This window comes from Papio anubis, chromosome 8 (assembly GCF_008728515.1).
Source record: "Papio anubis isolate 15944 chromosome 8, Panubis1.0, whole genome shotgun sequence".
NCBI classification, from domain to species: Eukaryota; Metazoa; Chordata; class Mammalia; order Primates; family Cercopithecidae; genus Papio; species Papio anubis.
In genome coordinates this window covers 29754409-29762822 of record NC_044983.1, presented here as the reverse complement: position 1 = coordinate 29762822, position 8414 = coordinate 29754409, and the positions used below count along the sequence as shown (strand labels likewise).

The following is an 8414-nucleotide window of genomic DNA, read 5'->3' as shown; positions in this document are numbered from 1 at the left end:
TATCTCCATTGCCCTGAACATCTGCGGGTAATTCTCCTTCTGCCCAAATTGCCATCTACTCTCTCTCTTTTTCAACTCCTCTATAAGCAGAGTTTACCACTGTATTAGCCTGCTAAGGCTACCATAACAAAATACCACAGGCTTGGTGGCTTAAGCAGCAGACATTTATTTCTTTACAGTTTGGAAGCTAAAAGTCCAAGATTCTGGTAAATTTAGTTTCTGGTGAGGGCTCTCTTCCCAGCTTGCAGACAGCCGCCTTCTTGCTATGTCTTCACATGGCCTCATGTTTGTATGTGTGTTCAGAGAGGGAGAGAGCTGGCTTTCTGGTGTCTCTTCTTATGAGGACACTAATCCAGTTGAATTGGGGCCCCACTCCCATGACCTCATTTAAATTTAATTACTTGCTTAGAGGCCCCATCTCCAAATATAGCCACACTATATTTATTATAGTGTGGCTATATATATATATAAAATGTATATTTATATAATATATAACATAGAATATATATTTATATAATATATAATATATTATATATTTATATAATTTATATAATATGTTATATATATTTATATAATATATAATATATATTTATATTATTTATATAATATTTATATATATTATAACCCACCCCTAGGGTTAGGGTTTCAACACATGAATTTTGGGATGACACAAACATTCTAACAACCAGCTCATACCTACATTTCCATTTGAAGTCAGCTTCAATGGCATGTGCTCAGGGACTCCTTCCTTTCCATGCTCTGTAGCATCCTGTGCATGGCCCTGTCATAAAACTTGCCACATTGAATTGCTATTGCCTATAAACATGTTAGTATTGATGACTATATATATATATAAAAAAAACATACATATGTGCCAATATGTATACTATACTATATATAATATTAAATATATACATTATACTATCTAGACATATAATAGGCACACGATGCTGAGTGAATGAATGTGTAGGAGAGGGAGACAGGAAGATTTGCTCCTGACTCTAATTCTCAGCCCAGTGGAAATGACATTTTCCTAAACTTCAATATTAAATATCTGAATTCATTAGTCATATGCCTTATGTGGCTAATTCTAACAGAAATGTGGCTCTTAGAAACATATAGTTATTAATTCATTCACTGTATGTTAATATTAGAAAAGTGCCTGTTCATTTCATGCAGCCATGTGAAAACATAAAAATGCCTACCAATATAAATACTTAAGCAAAAAGTCCACGGTCGCTGCCATGAATTCACAAGCAATAAAGTGAATGAGGTCAAAATTATTTTCTATTCACGCAGCATAAATTGTTAATCAGTCAGGACAAGCGGAGAGATACAGACTATTTCCCAGGCAGAGCTCATTCTCTGCTGTCACACATGTAGTGACTTATCACTGTGCAATGTGATTGAATGGATTGCATTGCCATGCACCTGCCAAGGACCATCATATGAGTTCTAACTGCAGCCAGGCCACCCTGGATACCACATCTGCCCTGCCACAGGGGAGAGAAGAGGGTACAGCTAGAAAACCTCTGAACCTGATAGCTGCTGGCTCAGAACACAACTGTGGATACAGAAGAAATTTCTTAGCCAAGCCTATGTCCTTTTCTCTCCATGAAGCCCACCTTAGCTATCTCAACATGGACCTTATGCACCCTTGCTTTCTGTAAGGCTCCTATAACATACAGGCTTCCATATGTTGCTATTTTCTTGCTAAGTGCCTATATGGCTGCTCTCAAACCCTCCTCCCTAATCTCAGCTTCCTCAAAGAGGAAGACATAAACCAATGAAAAAGCACAAATGGGCCACCATAAAGATGCTCAATAGATGTGACAGCAAAGGCAAAAAGAGACGTGAAACAATGGGGAGAAAACCCAATTCAGGACACTTTCTTTCTCTTGTCCATCTCACGCCATGTATTTAAGACTCTGTATCTGGATTTTGGCTGTAGAAAATAGCCTCTATGAACTCAACCCCAATATAAATTAGGTTATATCCCTTACTCTTTTTCCACAGAAATCTCATAGCCTGTTATTGTATAACAAGTTGTGCATTTATTTCTGTAATAGCTTTTAAGCTGCTGTTTTTTTTAAGGGTCTGGCTCTACCACCCAGGCTGGAGTGCATTGGTGCCATCTCAGGTCACTGCAACCTCTGCCTCCCCAGGCTCAAGTAATCCTCCCACTTCAGCCTCCTGAGTAGCTGGAACTATAGGCATGTGCCACCACATCCAGCAAATTATTTTATTTTTTATAGAGACAGGGTCTCATGATGTTGCCCAAGCTGGTCTCGAACTCCTGGGCTCAAGTGATCCACCCACCTCAGCCTCCCAAAGTGCAGAGATTACAGGTGTGAGCCACCATGGCTGACTTAACTCTAAGCTTCTTGAAGGAAGATTAAGTCTATACCAAATTCTTAGCACCAGGCCTGGCACATAGTAGACCCTCAATATTTGTTGAATGAATGAATGGACGTATGAAAGGGAATTCTAAATGAGGAAACTATAAAATGAAAGGGTTCAGTGCAGCCAAACATCTTAGTGGGGCTTTTGATGAGTTTTCAGAAGACTACTTAGGGTAGAAATGTGTTTGATGGGCTCTTTGCAGGAGACATCATTCATTCTTAGCAACAAGAGTGGCCAGGGTGAGAACCAGAGGACACAAGTCAAATACCTAACCACCTTCTAGACTTAAGACATAAGGAATTAGCAGCCAGGATATTTACATTTCTTATTTGTTTATACATCCCAGTTCACAGAATAGGAAAGAGGCGAGGATTCAGCACAGAAGGTCAAGTCAGGAATGAAGAAAGTGCATTTGGGTGTAATATTTCCTACAAGTCTTAGGGACCTGCACTTTGCGTATGCAGTACAGGAGACTTGGGTATCCCAATAAATCTAAAGTGTCATGAGGACAGGAGATTTGTTTATATGATGTGTCTTTCCTAAAGCCCTTTTTCTTTTTCAAATCATTTCTTTTTTATAACTTTTTTTTTTTTTTTTTTTTTTTTTTTAAAGATAGAGTCTTTCTCTGTTGCCCAGGCTGGAATGCAGTGGCGTGATCTCAGCTCACTGCAACTTCTGCCTCCCCAGTCCAAGTGATTCTCAAGTCTCAGCCTCCCAAATAGTAGGGACTATAGGCACACACCACCATACCTGACTAATTTTTGTATTTTCAGAAGAGACAGGGTTTCACCATGTTGGCCAGGCAGGCTGGTCTCGAACTCCTGATGTCAAGTGATCCGCCCTCCTTGGCCTCCCAAACTGCTGGGATGACAGGCTTGAGCTACCATGCCTGGCCTCAAATCACTTCTTACTCAATGCTTTTTCCATTAAATGAATTTTTAAAATAAAATTATATATATAATTTCAATATAGCAAGTATCTCAACTCCCTATATTCCAAGATGTCTCTACAGGCTGCACAGCCACTTGTGACTAAATGACCCAAGATGCTGGAGAAACTTGGCCTGCATTCAGACAGGAGCTTCCCTAGATTATTAGATGTCTGACAACTTAGCAGTTGCCTGCCACTGCCGTTCCCATGGAAACAGACATTAGACCTCAGAAACCCAGAGTGTGAGAGCTTAAACTAATCACTGTGGCAAAAAATAAAAAATAACAGCCTATTTTCTTCTCACAGTGTGGAAATGGTGATTAGGTTAATGGACCTTGATCCTTTTTCCTGGGGGTATGTTTTTATAGAAAGAGGAATGCAGTCCATCCTATTAAAACTTTTACTGCACCTGTTCCTTCCAAGTGGCATCAATACCATTTCCCTACCAAGATTTCAGAATTCAACAGGACCCCAATCCATGACTAAGTAGGAATTAGAATATTACCACACAACCTAGATATATATCCATTTTTTTTGGTATCTCTTTACTCTAAACCTTGCTTGAAAAAGAAACCTGTTATAACGTCCCGAAGTCTTTATGTTTTATACTAAAAGGGTAGTGTTCAGCAAATCAGAACTATTTTATGAAATGTCCACTTTTATAAAGCATATTAAGAATTTTTTTTAGACAGAGTCTTGCTCTGTTGCCCAGGCTGAAGTGCAGTGGCATGATCTCGGCTTACCACAACCTCTGCCTCCCAGGTTCAAGTGATTCTCATGCCTCAGCCCCCCGAGTAGCTGGGATTACAGGTGCATGCCACCACACCTGGCTAATTTTTGTATTTTTAATAGAGACGGGGTTTAACCATGTTGGCCAGTCTTGTCTCGAATTCCTTGCCTCAAGTAATCTGCCTGCCTCAGCCTCCCAAAGTGCTGGGATTACAGGCTTGAGCCACCGCACGCAGCCCAAGCATTTTATAAAGCAATGCGAGTTCTCAATATCTGCTTGTAATTCAACCAAACCACTAAGACATAGCTAACATTTTCATCAGGCTAAAAATTAAGAACCTCTCTGGAGTTAATGTCTATTAAGATTTTTAAATGTATTTATTAGTTTTTCACTCTGTGGTTCTAAATAGAGTACGCTGGAGTTTATAGATAAATTATGATTTATAGCAAGCTTAACTAGCCAGCATCTGCCCCGCAGAAAACGAAAACCTAGGCATTCATTTCCCTTAATGCTACTTGTATAAGAAGTAAAATTAGTCATGCTGACCACCTGGCTGACCCTAATTTCATAGATTGAACAAAAAAGAAATTGTGTGGGTCTCCATCAAGGAAAGAGAATTCTCTGGAATAAAGATACTGCAGACCTAAGAGTGAGGTTGCACATTTCTCCTTAATGAATTATGGAAAATAGACACCAACTTCTGGTGTCTTGAGTGCAACAAGAGAAGACTGAACATCTGGTTTCTTGAATTTAAATAAGAACAAACATCATGTATTTACTGTTTTACTCATCCCATCTCCAGTTCACTCACATGTCTCTTAAGCCACCACCAACCAACCCTTTACCCCCCAAACAGCAACAGACTATGTCCTCCATTTCTCTTTACCCACCACATTCAGGCAGCTATTCAGTTGACAATTAAATATTTTGTTTAAAAATTGCTTTGAGTTATTTCATTTTGCTAAATATTATTTGCATTCCTATGCAATGTAATCATATTTAATAATCTGATTTACATTATAGTACATGTTCTTTGCAATGTAGAAGACAATTTTAATTCCTAATACTATGCAACACTGTTTCAAAAACCATACAAATATACCCCCCTGTGATTTTAGCAAATGTTAATTCAACAGTGTTTAAAATGTCTTTAAGTTTGCAGAAATTCCAGTCAATTTTTCTACGGATGCTTAAGAATATTTTAGTAGTATTTGGAGAACGGTTTGGGACTTTTATATAAGCTGAGAACACATCATTATTCTCCCATTTAAAATACATAATGGGACATGGGCTCATTGTATTCAAAAGTTTACTATCTAAACCATTTTCAAGCATAACAAATGTTCCAAAATGTTCACACTGATAATACATGGGTTATTGGATTATAAATAATTTTTGTTCTTTATAATTTTTCTATTTTATAACTCTTCCATATTAAATATGTATTTCTTTTAGAATTAGAAAAACAATAGGGCAAATGCTCTTAAATAATTTTCACTTCTCTTATTATTGTAGAGCACATGGCATTGTTATTCTAAAACTATTGTGTGTATGCAGGAAAGGAGTTGGAGATATGAGTTTAACACATTTATTTTAAAACCCTATGCCCGCATGTGAATTTGGAGCATCAGTAAAAACTGTAGTTCACAAAAAGGCCTAGAGACAGGGACAAGCAGGGAGCTATGCGAACCCCTAGTGCCCAGGTTGGGGTCTCCAAATACTCGAATAAATCATTTAGAAAAAGACAAATGATGCAGAAAAAGAAATAGTTAAAATATGTGAACAGGATATTTATGGAAGAGGAAAACCCATATCGTCAATAAACATGAAAAGACATTCAGCCTTAATAGTCAAGGAAGTACAAAAGAGATACATTTCATATCCATCAGAGAGGCAAAAATCTAAGTCTGATGATGTGAAATGGTGGTAAAGTTCTGGAACCACAGAATTCTCACATACTTTTGTTTGGATGCAAACTTTTTGTTTGTATGTACTTCATTCCCCTTTATGGCCTAGCAATATTCCATTTTGTGGATATACCACATTTTGTTTATCTATTTATCCATTGACACACACTTCGGTTGTTTCCACATCTTAGTTGAGGAACTGGCTACAATGAATAATACTGCCATAAACTTCCAGGTTCAAGTTTTGTGTGAATATGTTTTTATTTCTCTTGGGTGTATACCTAGGAATGGAATTGCTGGGTCATATGGTAATTCTAAATGTAATCATTTAAGGAAGTGCTACATTGTTCTTACAAAGCAGCTACACCATTTTACATTCCCACCAGCAGCGTATAGAATTCTTGCTTGTCCATGCCTTAGTCCACTTGTGCTGCCATAATAAAATACCAGAGACTGAATGGTTAATAAATAATAGAAATTTATTTCTTCATAGTTCTAGAGGCTGGGAAGCCTGAGATAAATGCACTAATAGGTTCTGTTGTCTGGTGAGGGCTGCTCACTGCTTCCAAGATAGTGTCTTGTTCCTGCATCCTCCAGAGGGGAGGAACGCTGTGTCCTCACATAGTGGAAGGTGGAAGGGCAAATAATGAATGTGTGGAGCCTCTTTTATAAAGGCCTTAATCTCATGCACAAGGGGCAAATTCCTCATGGCTTAATCACCTCTTAAAGGCTTTATCTCTTAACATCATCACATTGGCCATTAAGTTTAAACACCTTAATTTTGGAGCAAACACATTCAAACCATAGCAGTGTGTATCCTCAACAACACTTGTTATCATCTGACATTTTCTTTGTAGCCATCCTAATGTATGCAAAGTAGTAGCTTATTGCATTATTTATTTGTATTTCCCTAATAACTAATAATATTGAGTATCTTTTCATATATTAATGGGACATTTGCATATTTTATTTTGGAAAAATGTTTAATCAGATAATATTCTTTTTATATACTTTCAACTTTTATTTTAGATTCAGGGGATACATGTGCAAGTTTCTTACATAGGCATATTGCATGATGCTGAGGTTTGGAATATGATTGATCCCATCACCTAGGTAGTGAGCATAGTAGCCAGTAGGTAGTTTTTCAACCTTTTCCCCTCCCCACAAGTAGTCCCCCTTGTTTATTGTTTTCATGCTCATGTGCAGCTAATGTTTAGCTCCCACTTATAAGAACATGTAGTATTTGGTTTTCTGATCCTGCATGAATTTGTTTAGGATAATGGCTTCCTGATGCATCCATGTTGTTACAAAGCACGGGATTTTGTTCTTTTTTATGGCTACATAGTATTCCATCATGTACATGTACCACATTTACTTTATCCAATCCACTTTTGATGGGCACCTAGGTTGATACCAGGTCTTTGATATTGTGAATAGTGCTGCGATGAACATACAAGTGATTGTGTCTTTGATAGAAAGATTTCTTTTCCTTTGGGTATATACCCAGTAATGGGATTGCTAGGTTGAATGCTAGTTCTGTTTCAGGTTCTTTGAGAAATCCTCAAACTGTTTTCTACAATAGCCAAACTAATTTACCTTCCCACCAACAGTGAATAAGTGTTTCCTTTTCTCCATAGGCTCACCAGCATCAGTTTTTTCACTTGTTAATAACAGCCATTCTGACTGGTGTGAGATGGTATATCATTGCAGTTTTAATATTTGCTCCCATTTTGCAGGTTGTCTGTTTACTCTGTTGATAGTTTATTTTGCTGTGCAGAAGCTCTTTCTTTTACCTAGGTCCCACTTGTCAATTTTTGATTCTGTTGCAATTGCTTTTAAGGACTTAGTCATACATTTTCTCAAGACCTATATCCAGAATGATGTTTCCTAGGTTTTCTTCTAGGATTCTTACATTTTGAGGACTTACATTTAAATCTTCAATCCATCTTGAGTTAATTTTTATATGTGGTGAAATGTAGAGGTACAGTTTCATTCTTCTGCATATGGCTAGCCAGATATCCCAGCACCATCTATTGAATAGCGAGTCTGTCCCCCTTATTTTTGTTGACCTTGTCAAAGATCAGGTGGCTGTTGATGTGTGGCTTTATTTAAAGATTCTCTATTCTGTTCCATTGGTCTATATGTCTATTCCTACACTATGCTGTTTTGGCTGCTGTAGCCTTATAGTATAGTTTGAAGTCAGGTAATGTGATGGCTCCAGCTTTGTTCTTTTTGCTTAGGATTGATTTGGCTATTCAGGCTTTTTCTTGGTTCCATGTGCATTTTAGAATAGTTTTCTAATTCTGAGAAAAATGTCACTGGTAGTTTGATAGGAACAGTGTTGAGCCTCTAGATTGCTTCAGGCAGTATGACCATTTTACCTCTTAAAGGCTCTATGTCTTAATATCATCACATTGGCCATGGAAGAATATTGATTCTTCCAA

The 8414-nt window shown here is 37.6% G+C and overlaps 1 long non-coding RNA gene across 1 annotated transcript in view; it reads right to left on the bottom strand.

Moving 5' to 3' along the window:
• Nucleotides 1-634: 634 nt before the first annotated feature.
• LOC103886723 overlaps nt 635-8414 on the bottom strand; it is an 84515-nt gene continuing 76735 nt past the window's right edge. The window contains exon 4 of the long non-coding RNA XR_002523754.2: nt 635-781. This is a non-coding gene — a long non-coding RNA (uncharacterized LOC103886723). The remainder of the gene's footprint in view (nt 782-8414) is intronic.